Here is a 17929-nt window from a genome sequence, read left to right as displayed (position 1 = left end):
TTTTAATTTTCTCATAACGAAATGGGCGACATTAAGTTATATTTTTGCCATATACATCTGTCGTATCTTACTATATTTCTTAATAGGATTTACCAGAATCACATATGCGTAATGTGTAAGTCATTTTTGTATTTGCGTTGTTTGTGTGCACACGATTAGAAAAAACTCAAATGGGGTTAATTTGCATTAAAAAACATCTGCACTGAATGAAAAACAAACATTCAAAATTTGAATTTAGTACTTCACAGAATGTGGATAAGCTGCTTGAATTACGCAAGCTGTTATGCAATTATAGTGATTCTAAGATTTTCAAAGATTTGACCACCGTTCAGATTACTTCATTTGGCCCTGATTCACACTTGGTTACAAATTGTCAAGAAATTCAAGTTTCATCAAATTTGAGTCATAAATGTGGCTTCTAGAGTGGTTACATGTTGTTGTTTTTTCTCAGATTTAACCAGACTATCACTTGGTCTTGCTATTGTTAAGCTAAACATAATGAGAACGTTTCATTAAGATTCATACATGTGGCTTCTAGAGTGGTGACAAGATATGATCCAGTGACCACTTGACCCAGATCGGTTTTACAGTCAACTCTTACCCAATTCAGCTCAAACCATGGTAGTTAAGCTATTGTTTTGCAATATGGGTAAACATGTAAATAATTACAATACCCTTTTGCTAGTGACTTTCACTAATATGTACCTTGTTGTCTCCCTTTTAAGTTTAGTTTTACTTCAGCAAATGTACAGAGAGTGAAATAAAATGGTATTGTTTTTTCCCTAGAATATTCATTGAAGAAGAATACATAAGCAGGAGTTTAAGGCTCATAATTAAGTTGTTGATTTGTATTCATCATTTATATCCTCATTAACAGATATTGCTATGATATACCTTAACAACATATCTACAAAATGCATGTTTAATGATAAATAATAACTAATCGTCCTATTGTACATTTTTAATAAACCTTCCGTTTTGTGTTCTCGGGAAGCGTTAGAAATTGTACCCATGTAGAGGAGACGATTCGAAATAAAATGTTCTTAACATGATATTGTCTAAATGTATAATGTACATACTTTTCAGTCTTTATTTGTACATTTATTGTTTCATGGAAAATACGATCAAATATAGGAAACCTGTTTTTGTATAATAATATTAATTATTAACTTAATATACACAACAGTTCTTAAAGTATAACTCCTGACAAGTTTTTTCTCCTCTCGTATTTTTGTTATTATCCCCCGCTACAGGCGGAGGGATACTGTTAAGGCGTTGTCCGTCCGTCCGTCCGTCTGGATAAGAGGATGATGCACGCCAAATGGCATTGTACACCAGCTGTTAATGACGGAGTTATTGGCCTTTGTATCTTGAAAAAATGCTTCTTAATATAAGATTAGAGCTTTATCGCCATTAACACATGAGCCAGAGCAATGGAACTTGCCATAGTTGTTCTTTATCATCTGGTGGTGCTTCACATTCAACACTCATAATCCTAGGGACAAAGTCTAGGTCACACATTGACATCAAAGGTCACAATTTTGATGAATTATTCATTATTTAGTCATTTCTTTACTATGCATCAAGGGATTCTGTAATTACTTTCCACAATTGTTCTCCATTATCTAGCTGCGTGTCAAATATATGATCCAGGTTGCTAGGGTCATGGTCAAAGTAACACACAAAGGTCAAAATCACACATTTTGATTAATTATGCCTAATTTGGTAAGGATTCTTCCATACTAAAATGGATTCTCAATATGTCCTGATGTAATTGTTCTCAATTATCAGGCACAACCCTTTACTTTTACATACCTTTTCGTTTAGTTCTACACCCATCCATAAACACAATTTATTTGGCGGGGGATATCAATTCGACGACTTTGCTTGTTTTAAATGTTTTTGCATTACCAGCGCACGGTTATAGAGGGCACTTTTTATATCTTTACTGGAAACCTTTTTGTATTCCCATTTTATGTGTGTTTTTATTTGTATACATCTGTAGACATCTGGCCTGTGGAATCACTGCACCTACTTAGTATTACAATATAAAGGCATTTTTACGATTTTTGCATTCTTTAACTTACTTTATTATACTGTGTCTATAATATTACAGAAATAACATATGTTTTGTTAATTTGTAATAATATGCAATATATTTTCAAATTCTTACAACTTTATTTTACATGAATTTATAGTTTTGCTTATTTTCGGATGCTCTTAACCTTATTGTTCAAGTAACTCACTCTTTTTAGTATTGTAAAAAGGCATGCATGAAAAGAGCTGATGTTTTTAACTGTCTATGTAATAAGAGATACTATTAGAAAAACTTAAATGTACTTTATATTATTTTTATATGAAAAATAAATAACATTGTACTATTTGAGATTTTAAGGCCAGAAACACATGATTATGTAATTAAGAACTTGTATAGATATCAAAAATAAGTTTTTCTTCACTTTAGTGATATAATATAGATGCGTTTAATATATATTGCACTAAATTTGTGTTTCTTCCTCTGCCTTGAAATTATGTTATTCTCTTTAGAAGTGCCATACTTATATTTAAAACCTTTTGATAAAATACATATGTATTATGCATTAGCACATTCGCTTGTATTTCGTGCACATGTTATGTTTTAAAGAACAAAACATATTTTATTCACGTAAGCTTTACAGTTTTTGTGTAATATATTATATGTATGCATATTTATCATAATTTATACTACAGGATTATAGAATGAAGTATGGGTCATTAGTTATCACATCTATTTAACAGGATGAACTTATATACAATCTATGGTCATGCTTATTTGGTAATATGATTAATTTCATATGGTAATAAATATGTATAGTTGCAACAAAATATTTTAAAATTAAATACCTAGCTGTTATTATAATGTATTCTCTCAATGACTAGTCTGTTGTCTTGTATACAATGGCCGGTGTTATAAATTCATCAAATTGCTACGTTGCGAATTTTAAAAGCTTCAGATATATATTTAATTAACATAAACAATTCAGATTTGTTGTTTGTATTAAACAGTTGTATCAACTTAAACATACTAGGTCTATTTATTTAAAAACGTTTTATATACATTGGTCTTAAATGAGCATATGCTGTACATTTAAACATCAAATGAAATTCGTCCTCAATCTTATTGGTAGAACAGATTTGACAAATACGTAAATGTCTATCCATTTTTTTCGTATCTACCAGTGTGTATTCTCAAGTTATGGGAACGTTTACGTAATTTCGTAAATACAACTCTAAGATCTCTCGATACAATGAGATCTATATAAGATTCAAATCCATGTGACAGGTTAAGTGTTTTATACATAGTTAAAACTCCACTATCTGTCATATTTTCTTGCCATTGTTGCAAATATTCTTTTCAGTAAAATCACTGTGCTGTTTTTGTATAATAATTTAAAGGCATGGTATATGAATTTTGCACTATAAAACTTACTATCACCAAATGACTATGAATATTGTAACACATGTATACCTTAGTGGGAGGGGTAATGTTTATTAAATGTTTGATATTTAACCTATGTTTCGAATGCTGTCTGCAGTCAAGCTATAGTATTGTATGAGACTCTAATGATAACAGACTTGAAAATTTACCTAGATTACCAGATACGCGATCGTTTGAGTTTAAATCCAGACTTTTCTAAAGTTATTGTGCACATGTTCACTTAGTGTTATTTAACCCTAGGTGGCGTTGTAGCCGAGAATGACGTCACTATTACGTAAACAATCTGCTGTCAACTTTGTTTATACTGTATTAATTTTTATTGTTTTAAAGTACTATTTGCATTAAAAATAGCAAATATGCAGGTAATTTATGTAGTATTACATATTATAGTGTTAAAACATAGTGAAATGTTATATTGTTCATTGAACAATCCAAAGTTATTGGTGATTCTGTCAGTCTTCTACCGTTCGCGTAATGACATTCTAATATTTAGCAGAATTCTGCGGTAACAGAATTTCTGAGAGTGTAAAAGGTCGTGAGTTCTGAGTTTGAATCACTCTAACCAGAACGGTTGGGTCTGTAGGTGGTAACACCACAATAAGAGAATAAAAGAAAGACAAAAGCTTTAAAAGCTGATGGTTTGTAATTTACAACCTCATAAGAAAATGAATGAACATACAAATATAACAGAAATACTTGCAGAATTTTAACAGAAAACTGGTAGAATTTAAACATAATTATTAACTTATAACTCTAACTTTTCTCACGTAATGTTTTCATTGACATGAATGTATTATGTTCATAAATGTGTGATATGATGAAAAAAATAAATGATATGTTTGACAAAATTTACAAAATGTGTTTATTTGTCACTTCTTAACTTAAAGAAATAAGATTTTTTTTTTTTTTAATGACACGATTCGCTACCGCCTCCGAAGATATTTTATAATAACAAAAGTCAGAGTCGTGACAATATTGTCTCTTAAAACTGCAAAGGATTAAATTAGAAATTTAAGAGGCTAAAGGTTTTTTATTACTTAAAAAAATTATATGTTTATGTATGCTGTCTGCAGGACACACATTTTACCCCTGATATGTACAGAACCATTTATTCAGAATGGGAATATGAATTTTTTTAAGCTACTGTTCATCTAATTCTAGGAAAACTGGTATTTTCATATCTAATGGAACAGACTATAAAAACACAACTCTGTTGCTGTTTGCATGGCAATTATCTTGCAGTTGACATTTCTGTGAATTGATATCGCTTTACAATGCTTACTTTATTTGGGCAAAATACTTACTCAACTTCCCTTTTACTGCTATATTTGAAGTTATTGATAGACTTGACAATGAGGCTTTTATTAAATATGTTGATTTTAACTTAGTTATAGATCCTGTATTAGATTATTTTAATTACAAAAACAAATAATAATCATAAGGCTCGAAAAAAAGTCTTTAAATTTATTAACTGCTACAATCATGTCGATCCTTTATTTCTGAGAATAAATTAAATGCAACGATCTTGTGAATCCCTACCGACAACATAACCAGTCAAAAAAGATTTACCATTCGTAGAACAAATTCAATAAAACAGGCTTGGCTGGATGTTGTTTTGATCACATCAGACCTTTTGCAACACTTAAAATCCACTCAAATTAATCCAAGTCGCTCGGACCACTCAATCATTACTTTAGACTTGACATTAATCAAGTTTGTTCATTATCCGCGTCTTTGGAAACATAATAATTCTCTACTGTAAGACATGTATGTATGCACAGGAAATAAACACAAATTGTTAATATTAAACTTCAATACGCACTACCCATTTATAATTATCAAAATATAAATGAAATCAAACCATTTCTGCCTCCATGATATAAACTGAAACTGAAAAATAATCCGGTGCAAAAGACTATACACAATTCTAAATAAAAAAAGAGAACAACCATCATTTGAAGCAAAATAGTGTACACAGCTCAAAACCATAATTAATGAAAACGAATGGAATTGCTGATTTGAGCTACCATTTTCAATAACCAATGATTTAAAGGTCCCAAGGTTCAAATATAGTTAAATTCAAAGGATACTGGGAACAATTAGTATTTGAATACGATGAAAATTACTTATGATCCTTTATGTTCATTTGTCAAACAAAGTGAGCAAAATTTAGAACATTTATTTTGGGAATGTCAGGTATCTAAAACAATTATTGAAGAAATGTAACCAGAACAATATTTTTTCTTTTAATAAATATGACCATTTGTTCTACTTGGATATTTAACAAAACCTGCTAGTGAATGGGAATCGTTAATGCAATTGTCTCAAAACTTACAATTTAAGTTCGGTTATTTTTGTAGCAATTTTCTTCACAACTTTGTACAATTGACCAGTCGCCAAATTATCGATCGCTCCGCCCACATAGATAGTCACGTGGTCTAGTGATAAGAAAACTCCGACAAGCAGGTCGCAATTATAGCGCATTACGTGAGTGAAATACTATACTTGTAACGATGTATCATGCTCTTTTTATTAAAGCCGCACACTAAACTAAACTGCTTTGTACAACTTTAATACAATCATAAATGCTTTAGAGAGAAATGGCGTAATCAAAATAAATGAGTCAACTATCAGAAACGTTTCTTATACATATTATAGGAAGTTGGTGAAAAATCAGTGGTAAAAATGAGCATTTATTTCATATTGATTTTGAACTTGTATTAAAACCGTCTGGCAGTGAATCCGTTTGCTATTCATATATAATTTCAAAAATATTTTTATTAAATGCAAATGACACATCCATATCATGATGGGTTTTTGTTTATTAAAAATGTTTAGATCTTTGTTTTATTGTGTTATTTTTAAAAAGACACCGATTTTTTAAATTTAGATATAAATTAAATTTTGATTGTAACCATAATATAATACAGGCCTAATTTCGTGGTTTCATTAACAGATCTTATATGCATTTTATTTCATATATGTTTAATGGGAACCTGCTACATTTCACTATCGAAACATGAAATTTTGGTTTTACGTTGCTGTACACGAACATTCGAATTGAATACATTTAGCATATTATGCATTTGTTTATTTATAGCAAGATGGCCCTTATATGTTAATGGCAATTTTCACATTTCTCCCCGTATCAATATATGTTGTATTAGAAATGTTGTTGTTGTTGTTTTTGTATTATAAGCCTTACATTTTACACTTGACGTCGCTTTAAGCTACCTAAGCCGCGTTGAAATCACCTTTTTGTTGTTTTAACTTTAGTTAAAACAATATTTAAGTTAACAATTTATAATGATTTCCATTGTTTATGATCCGCAGAAAATAAATATATAATTGGCAATCATTTAAATAATTAAATATTTATTTTCTTGTGTACAGTACCTAACAATGCCTTAATGTTCATTCATTCTGAGATCCACGCAACATACTGTCATTTATTAATCATCGACAATTACGCTGAGATTAATAAGCACGTGTGGCAATTATTATTTTTTTAATTCAATATCATACATACAATGTAAACATGTATATGATCATACAACATAGTGATTTACAAAGCAATAAAGTTAAGACATGTTTTACAAGATATGCTAATATATATTTATTTTTTTTAGAGAGAAAAGAAAAGCACAACGGAGGAATAGTTATGAAAAATGATGAGTTGTATAAAGTCGGAAGAAAGCATACTGGACTTGTGTTTTTTGTTTTTTATTCACAACGATCTTGTCAGATTGAAAAATAAATAAAAAAAATAAATAAACAAAACTATTTTAGAGAAATAAACTAACATTAGAGTGAAATGTATATAAGTGGACAAAACATTATGAGAATTTAATCCGATTCCATTTTTGTTCAAAGATTTGTAATGTGTCATTACTGAGGGCTATTTCTTTCTCAATCTGGATTTTTAGTTTAAGACTAGCGACAAAGCAATTAAAATTTGGTACTTGTTTTTTGTACTTCATGTTTAAGATAAAATATTTCATCAATATAACCATAAAATTTACAATATTATTACAGTCTATTGATTTCAATGAGTAAATTTCGAAACTTACATTTAAGAAAGATAGTTTAACGTTTAGTTGATGTTATTCAAGAAAAGATATTTATTGATTCCAAATAGGCTGTATGTGTTTGCACTCCCAAAAAAGATGTTCTATAGTTTCAATGTTTTCACTGCAGAAGTCACACAGATTTGAGTTAGATAATTTGCATTTATAGAGATATTTATTTGTAGCTATATTTCTATGGATGTATTTATATTGAAAATTTCTCAGTGTGCTTTCAATAGTTGCTTTATATGGCATGGTAAATATGTGTTTCCAATTAAGTTCATTTTCTCCAAAATGGACTTTCCATTTATTTTGGATTTTGGAGTTTTCTGTAGGGTTTTTAATTTGTAGTGTGTAAAATATTTTATTTGTTTTGTTTTTTCTTCCAAGTATGTTTTCTACAAATGTTGTTTGATTACATGGTGTATTATTTGTATTGATTTCAGATTTAATGTGTATGGGTATGCTTTTGATAAGTGTGTAGTACTTCAGAAAATGATTTGAAGATGTTCCGTATATGTAGCATATATTATCAAAAGAGTAGAAATCCTTAATTATGTAGTCATATAATTGGTCGACATACTTAATGCTTCGTTCAAACCAGTCCTTATAGAAAAACGTCTTATTGTTTGAAGTTATGTCTTTATTGTTCCATAAAATTGTTTTACTGCTGGTTTGGGTTTCTAAGTTATGAGTGACATCACTCCACGCTGATAGAACATCAGACAGAAATATGTTTTCGTTTGCAATTTCATGTAAGATAGTATTGCTGATGTTACATTCAAAGATTAAGGAGTCACCATATTTTTTTAGGATTTTCTGGTAGAATAATTACCATTTACTCGAATTGGTATTATCTAGGTATCTTTTAACCCAGCTGCATTTGATTGCATTCAAGAATGAGTCAATGTTCGTTAATTGGATACCTCCATTTTCTACAGATTGAATTAACTGAGTTCTTTTTATTTTATCAGGCTTACCGTCCCATATGAAATTAAATATTGCTGATTTTATATCGTTAATAACATCATTTGGGGGATTTGGGAGAACTGTTAAAACATATATTAATTTAGGAAGTGCAAACGTTTTCAATACTGTGTTTTTTCCGATTAGTGTAAGTTTACGATGATGCCATGATTTTAAGCAGTTTTTAAAATTCTGTAATTTAGGTAGTATGCTTTTAAGAACTGTATCCTTTTCATTATTTGTGAAAGTAATTCCTAACGTTGTGGCTTCATCGGATGTCCAATTAAATTTCATTTCTTTTTTATATTGAACATTACTTTGTTTTAATTTACCTACTCGAAGCACAGTACATTTACTTTTGTTTAGTTTAAGACCCGATGTCATTCCGTAAAGGGTTAGCGACTCTATTAGGTTATGGAAAGAATCGTAATTGTCATTTAAAAAATAAGTTGCATCGTCAGCAAATAGGGATTGTTTGATTTCTTCGTCAGGTTCTAGTGATATGCCTTTTATGTGTTTATTTGATTGGATGTGATGTGATAGATTTCGATGCAAATAGTAAATAGCGATGATGAGAGTGGACATCCTTGTCGAACCCCTCGTTCGATGTTAAAACTGTTCGAAAAGAAGCCATTGTTAATGATTATACTGTTAATATCGGTATAGAATAGTTTGACCCATTGAATAAGACTTTCACCAAAGTTCATATTTTCTAAGCAAGAGAACATAAATGAATGATCAAGCGAATCGAATGCCTTTTCAAAGTCTGCAAAGAATATTAGACCAGAATTATTTGAATTGTTGAAATAGTTAATGCATTCTTGGATAAGACGAACGTTTTCACCAATGTAACGTCCTTTTATGAAACCAGATTGAGATTTTAAAATGATTGATGGTAATATTTTTTTTATTCTGTTTCCAATACTTTTTGTTGCAATTTTATAATCATTGTTTAGTAAACTAATAGGGCGCCAGTTTGATAAGGATTCTAAGTTTTTTCCGGGTTTTGGAATAAGTGATATAATACCTTGTTTTTGTAGCGTAGTTAAGTTTTCGTTGTTAAATGAATAGTTAAGTGAATTAATTAGATGTGTTTTTATATCATTCCAGAATATTTTATAAAATTCGATTGTGATGCCATCAGATCCTGGGCTTTTGTTATTTTGCATTTCTTTTAGAGCTAATCCACATTCATATTCATTAAGCAATCCGTCGCACAGTTGTTTTTCCTCTTGGTTTAAAGCGTGATGTGTATTTTTAAAACGGGTGTTATTTTCAACATTTTTTCGTTTATAGAGGGTTTCGAAAAATAAACGTTGTTCTTCTAGTATTTGAGTTCTGTTTGTTATATCTTTGCCATTGACTACTAATTTGTGTACAGTTTTTTGTTCACTTCTACGTTTTTCAATGTTTGCGAAATAGTTTGTATTTTTTTCATTGTGTTCAACATTCTGTGCACGCGCTCTTAGTATTATTCCATTGAGATGTGTATGATAAATTCCATCTAATATTTGTTTTTTTAATGTTATCTCATTTTCAATGTCGGTGGTATCATTTGTGTTTGTTTGATGCAATTGTTTTTCAAGTGTTTCAATGGTTTTAATGGTTTCATTTTCAAGTTTGTGTGTTTCTTTTTGTTTAAATGATGTGTATCTAATTGTTGTGTTACGTATATTTCCTTTAATTACTTCCCATAAGGTGTTAGGGTTTGCATCTTTATTATTTTGAACTGTATTTAATATTTCCTGTTTTATTTGTGTTTGATATTGTGTATCTAATAAGATGCTGTTGTTAATTTTAAAGTATCCTGGGCCTCTTTCAGGTTGTATATTGTGCAGTTTAAGTTCAACTAGAGAGTGGTCAGTCATAAATCCTGGTTTTATGTTACATGTATCAATTATGTTGCAAAGAGATTCAGATATTAAAAAATAGTCTAATCTACAAAATATTGTTGGTTTTGTGTTTGAGTGCCAGGTGAATTTGCTTTCGTTTGGGTATATTGTACGCCAGATATCTATCATATTGTAGTTTTCAATTATGTTGTTTAGAATGTTTCTATTTTTTATATGAGTATAAAGGTTTCCATTCTTTTTATCTAATAATGGGTTCAGGACAGTATTGAAATCACAACCGATTATAATATTTTTATCTTGGTTATTGATTATAAAGGATTGTAATGTTTCGTAAAATGTGGAATCGTCTATGTTAGGGCCGTAGACGTTGATTAATGTTATTTGTGTTTCGTGTATTTTGATATCTATACTTGCTTGTCTGCCAATTATTATTTCCTTAAAGTTATCGACTGTGACCCCTATATTATTTTTTATCAGAAAGGCAATGCCTTGTTTATTAGTATGTTCTCCACTGAGATAGATTTCTCCGTCCCATTCATCTTTTAAGGTTTGTGCTTAAGTATGTGTCAAGTGACTTTCTTGTAAAAGGCATATACTATATTTTTTGTCGTCTAACCATTTGAAGATTTTAATGCGTTTGTCTTTGTTGTTTAGCCCTTTAACATTTAAAGTACATAATTTAATCATTTAAAAAGGTGGAGGGTGATTTTAATGATAGTTTGTGTGTGCATGTCCAGTTAGTTTCTTTTTTAAAACATATCCAGTTGGTTTCTATTATAAGACGTAAGATGTTTACACATACGAACAAAAATAGAAAACAAAAATTAGGGATACAAACAGATGAATATTCCATAGAAAGAAGAAGTAAAAAGAAATAACGGATAATGTATAATGGATCTTGCCTATTAAGACGAGAGAGTTGTGTTAAAAACGAGTTTAAAGACATGAATAACATGTATAAAAAAATAAAAAATAGTGCGTGGTCGTTAGTTTCTGTATAAATGAAATATTTATAAAAAAAGGAATATAATTAGTTCATGAGTGTAAATATGTATATATATATATATATATATATATATATATATATATATATATATATACTTCATGTTCAATGTGAGTGTATTATTTCTTTTGCGTGGTTTGTTACTTTTGTCATTTTTTCTTTTCTATTAGTCATTAAGCTCAACTTATATGGATGTCTATCTATGGATGCAAACGTATAAAAGTGCCAGAAAAGTGTACGTGCATTCGTTCGTGTATGTGCGCACGCGGTATTGTGTGTGAATGTGTGTTTGTTTGGTGTGTGCGCGTGCGTGCGTGCGTGTATGCGCGTGTGTGTGTGCGCATGTGGGTTTGTATTTGCACTTGTGCGAGCCGATTTGTTTTTCTCTAAAGAAGACTAATTACATACATGTTCGTATACAGTACAATAACACCAAGAAAAACAACAACACTATGATAAAAATCATTATCACCACTGAAAAAAATCGATAACATCGAGGATGATCTATGATACATTCTTTTTCAATTTTGAGGCTTCACAATTTGGTAAAAGTTTTTAAAAAGTTGTAAAAGTAAAAGGCAATTATTATGTTGCCCAAATTGCTTAATAATATTGTGCATCAAACGGTATAACACGTTTTATAGAACACACAACTGGTGTGGTTACACTATTTATTGTGTTTGTTTTCTCATTACTCGTTCAGATGTTCAAGAAATAAAGATAAAATAATAACCTTTTATAAAGTATGTATAGCACCTACAATTTTGAATTATGATCGAACAGTAATGATCATGCATTTGATATAAAATCTGTGTAAACTCTTAAAAATTACGTCCATTCCATATGTACGATACGCTTTGTTTGTCGGACAAAATGGCGGCCAGATAATCGTTGCTGAGGGGTGTGTGAAAAATCGATATCTGATTGGCTGATCGAAGAATGTGGGCGGAGCGATTGATACTTTGGCGACTGGTCAATTACTATTTATAGTTTGCCTTTACTTAAATAAAAATAAATGTAGGACCCTTGTGTGATAAAAGCTTATTATATGCACCTACTCATGTGTCTCTATGCCTTGTTCATCAGATATTTCTATTGATAAAACTTGTTTTTTCTATACACACGTGTTTTTTTCTGTTCTTATATATACTTATATATATATATATTATATTTTTCCAACACAAAGTTACATGAATTGTTTTATACTTAAAGTGTTCAATGATGTTATGCTTTCTGAAGCTTAAACAGTGAAGCCTACATTTCACTTTACACTACGTAAGTTATCTTTTAATGCCTGTTGGCATAAAGCAGCTCTTTCTTGTACTATTCTGTTATGTTTTCTCCACTATTATTGTAAATCATTTATTTTAACACACGTAATATTTTCACCATAATTTGTATATTTTATACTGGAAACTTTACACGCTGATGCTTTTGCAGATTTTTTTAAACAAGTGACACCAAACTAAAAAATATTCTTGAAATGTATTTGACTTATTATATTGCAAATATATGTTTTTGTTTTAGTTTCTGCTTGCATCACATTACTGCGTTCTTGTTCATATTGTATATTTGTATGTATTTGCAATCTTGAAATAAAATATATAGTACTTGATCTCACCCATCTCATGTGCAATCACTAAACCTAAGGAATAAATGTATCAAGTTTTCATTTTAATTGCTCAATTGGTTTTCAATGTATTGAGTACAAATAACTTTTCAATATCAACTATCAGTGACCTTTCCATAGGACCCACAAAAACCATATCCAATCCCATGCTAGATCTGGATATAAGGCACTAAAATACATAGTGTCTAACAATAGCTCAATGTGTTATTGATTTATTGAATGGAGACCATTTATAAATCTACATTTAGTAACAGTAACCTTGGCTCCTTCTGCAATCTTAAAGTTTTGATGTGAATCATCTATGTATGTTACTGCATCATCGATATATGTAATTGCATGACAATAGCTCAATTTGTTGTTTAGTTACTTAACGAAATACATGTTTCTACTTCAATTAACGATGAACTTGACCACATGCATGCCATAACCAAACCTAGCGATGTCTTGACATTAAGTATTTGAATATTTTGTTTCAATTCAATAGCTTAATTTAATGTTGAGTTATAAAGCAAAATAGTATGCATATAATATCGCCATATCGATGCAAAAAGGTACAGTGTGCATTCTTTTTACAATTTCACATGGTACCTCTTCGCACCAATGGGGCGATATGATCTTAGCTTAATTTATTTTCGAGTTATTTAGCACAAACAACATTTCTATATTTATTAAACATGTCCATGGCCTTGACCTCCCCACATGCAATCTAAAGCTAAGACTGTTTACTAGGTATTATTTTTTTATCATACCACCGCATTGATATCTGCCTGATATAACGTTGCCTGATATATTTTTTATATCATGGTCAACAGGAAGTTCTTGTATCAGTCAATGTTTGGAGTTGCGTGGGATTATCAATAAAGTCAACAATTTCTATCAACATGAATCAGGTTCAACAAAACAAACAATTTGATACCAAGAACGTACATATTTTAATCTAGTTTAAAGTCATAAATCACAAAAACGTTTATTTAAAAAAAATCTCAACAGCCCGCACTGCATAAGTTAACTGACGTCATCAATAGGGCTATAAATCTTAAATATCGATATAGTCTTTGCACTCGCAAATTTTGCACAGAAAGCCAAGACAAATGATAACTGTATGCTTATCCACAACTATTTAAACAAACGATTTAACACGCTAATGTCATTATTGACATCATCATCAAAATGTCAATTTCAATACACATCTCCAAAATGGCGTCTCCAAACTATTCGATGAAGTGTGTTTTTAGATTAAATTTGTCGCTGTTGTCCATTCCTGATCTCCAATTCAAGACGTTTATAATTAAAGCGGTTGTACTCTTCCCATTCGTAGTGCAAACAACTTTTTTTCTCTCTACGATGTTTAAAATGGGCGATTATTCGTGTTGTCTTTTTGAACGCCGTTTCTACATGTATGTCAACGTGTAAAAGCCGGATCAGCTAAATCAGCGGGGGTCCGTACATATTAAATATAAAGAAATGGATTGTTTTGCAGATTTTTAGGAAAATGTGGTATGATAAACAGAAAAACAGGTTACTGTCCCATCGTTTTGTAATATATCAGGCGAGGCTTAGAATAATATAACGGCGAGGCTTGCCGAGCCGTTATTTTATTCGTTATATAACCTGTTATTCGTTATATGAAGTTCTATGAAAATAATTCAATATGCTATCACAAAATTTGGTTGAAACAATTTTCCTATCGATAATAATAATAACATAATTAATAATAATTATGGTCAATAATCATGCAATACAACTGTAACATTTTTTTTATCCCAATCTTGTATTGCATAACAATTACTATTGTATAACATAGTAATATAATTATCACAACGCAATAAGGGTCCAGTTAACAGCATATTGTTGCATGTCAAACTGACAACAATTTATGTTTTAAAGTGTTACACGTGAAGTCCAATCTATGGTTTACTTCAAATGAAAGTTCGGGTTGTTTTAACTGTTAATTATTATATTGTGTTGTTTTGTCCCATTTCCCTTAAATTTTGATAATAATTATTATTTTAATTATATACACTAAATACAGTAAATTGCAACATAATACGCAAATCATGTTAATTATTTAAATCTAGCACAGCCATATCTAAGTCAGTGCAGAGAAAAGATTATGATAAGAGATTTTTGATGGCATGTCGATATAACGTGTATGAGAAAAAATATGCCAACTGGAATACCACATAGAGAGTATTAAAGTTACATAAACTATGCGTTTGCGACCGTTGACCTTGACCCGACTTATCCCATAGGGGTGTCTTGAGCTGATCATGATATGATGGTATGGTATGATATTCATGTGTAATCAAAGAGCATGGTGTAATTAAACAGCATGTCAAGTTTTGTATATATCTGCTGAAACGTAATGTTATAACCCACAAACGTTTTACTGTAACAGAACGTTGTTTACGATAAAGTGGTATATACAATACACGCCTAATATCTATTTAAAGATATTTCTTTTTAGTATTAACCTAAAGTATACACTACTTTCAACATATAAACGGAAATGTTACTACTTTTCATAATACGGGCAAAAACCCGCGTTTATACATATGGAAATTTAGACGAAACATCAGGCATAGGGGATGCATCTAAAAAACAATTGCCATGCGACATATATTTTCGCGATGCAGTTATCTCCCTTGCAGAAATTATCTTGTCCATGTTCTGGGCATCATACAATCCATTCTATCGAGCAAAACTGACAGTTTTGGTTTCCAGAAATCAACAAAGGAGGGATTCCTGAGGGATTCAAAGTGTCCACGCTATACACACGGTTATAAGCTGTGGAGATCGTATTTATTGGTTCTGTTAATTAACTTGGATGGAACATGTGTGAACTTTTATAGAACTTTGAAAAGTCTATTTCTGTCTATTTATAAAAAAATCCGCTATGGCATTTTACGATCAGATGTGCAAACATTGTCAAAGGGTTGTTAAATTTACAATTTGAAGGCAATTATGCTGAAGAAGTAAGAAGGTTCCCATGCAAATTTAGTCTGTATATCGACAAGTGTCTGCCAATAAACGTCAAACTAGTAATGCAAAACTTACCACAAGTATGTAAAAGCACTAAGTACTGTTGTGATTATTTTGAATAAGATAGTGTAATTCTAAACAGTATCAAATAGCTCGTTTAGTTAATGCATAATGCCATTAATATGAGTTCCTTTCTATTGTGTTATTAATAAATTGGTTGTTACTTGTTGTTCCATGATAAATGTTTTATGGGCTAGTACAAAACCAGCATTGTTAATTTTGTAAAAGGTAATAAAATGTTACATCATTGATTCCACATTTTTTTTAAAGATAACATCACTTTGTAATTTCATATACGTAAATATTCTTGTTAGTTGATGACAGTGTTTTAGTATTACTTATTGTGTAACTATTATTTTATGAGCGAATAAATGATGTGAAGTGTTTGGTATCTCCACACAATACCACATACCTTTTTATATATGTACTGAATATAAATAATTTAACAATTTAAATAAACAATTTAAACTATTCGACAATAGTTTTCGAAAGAAAATTAGAACCCTGCAAGATACCTGTATTATGAAATATTTTAATTGTAAAACAAGTATGCCGTCATTCTGTTCTACATTGATAATTAAAAAAAAGAAGACAATTAGCGGTATTAACATTTCCCAACAGTAGAAATCATTCTGCTGATGAAGTCCGTAGTACACGGACAAAAGCTCCAGGTATGGCTTTCAATACTTAGTGCAGGGGTTTTCAGCCTTATATAACAGAGGCCTATGTAAGGCCGTTTTCCAATTGAAAATTTCTTCAAAATCATGCAGTTTTCCCAAAATTTCTAACACCAGCTTTTTCATTTCGCAAAGCAGTAATTTTAGCGTGAATTTTCCCAAAATGAGCAATTTCTACCCAAAATCCATAGGCTAGGGCCTTTTCCCAATGAAGCGAGGAAAACCCTGTAGTGTGTGTATTTGACACATCACATTATTTTGATTATGTTAAATCAGTGTATGCTTAAATCAACTGCTTGAGTAAGCTGTTAAGTTGAATTGAGACATTTGATGAAAAAACTGTTTTCTGGGTAGAACCAGTACTTAGTGTCTTGAGGGCGATCTAAAGAATGCTCCCAATTAAGGAATCAATAAAGAAATCTCCCAGTGACTAAGCCAGTAAGCAGACACCATATCCACTATACCGCAGCCACTGAACCAGCTTTAAATTTCTGCGGCTAGAAAACACACACAATTATAAGATGCTAGATCTTAAAGAACATGTTATACTTGTTTGAAGATTTATTTGTGTGCATTACTTTATTCTTGAAACAGTTATAATATTTTGAACACAATAATGTCGATATATGTATTAAAAATACATGGTTATCAAAAAAGCTTTTGTCCGTAAATTAGGTAGTACCTATAATCATATTATAATACTTAAACAAAAAATAATATCCTACTCAATCTGGTAGATTTTCTTGTGATGGCGGAGGTTGTATGTGATAGCAAGGAACGACAACTTTGTGTGGAGATTGGGCATAAACAAAGAGAGTACATTGCTGACCGTACTCGTTGATATTCCGTGTAAAAATAGACTATTCGTAGAACTGAACAAACGGTAGCTACAACTGTTTCAAATCGAATCAAAAGCATAATATGGTGATACAAAATATGTTATAAAGAAACAGATTGAAACCGTTATATTGTTTACCTATATTCCAACGTGAACTTAGTTCGGACAATTTTTACGATGATTTTCGGTTAGTACTATCTAGTAATATTTTCTTGAGTGTAAAGTTCGGGGCAAATTCAACCGGTTTAAAACCCCGTTTGATTTGCAGTGACCTTTCAAGGCGGTGACACCAATTTTTATTTAGTGTTTATGTTGTTGTTTTTTATTGTGCCACTTGCCTTAAATAAAATACCATTATATGCTAAGAAACTTTTC

Source organism: Dreissena polymorpha, chromosome 10 (genome assembly GCF_020536995.1).
Source record: "Dreissena polymorpha isolate Duluth1 chromosome 10, UMN_Dpol_1.0, whole genome shotgun sequence".
NCBI classification, from domain to species: domain Eukaryota; kingdom Metazoa; phylum Mollusca; class Bivalvia; order Myida; family Dreissenidae; genus Dreissena; species Dreissena polymorpha.
Note: the sequence above shows the minus strand (reverse complement) of the source record.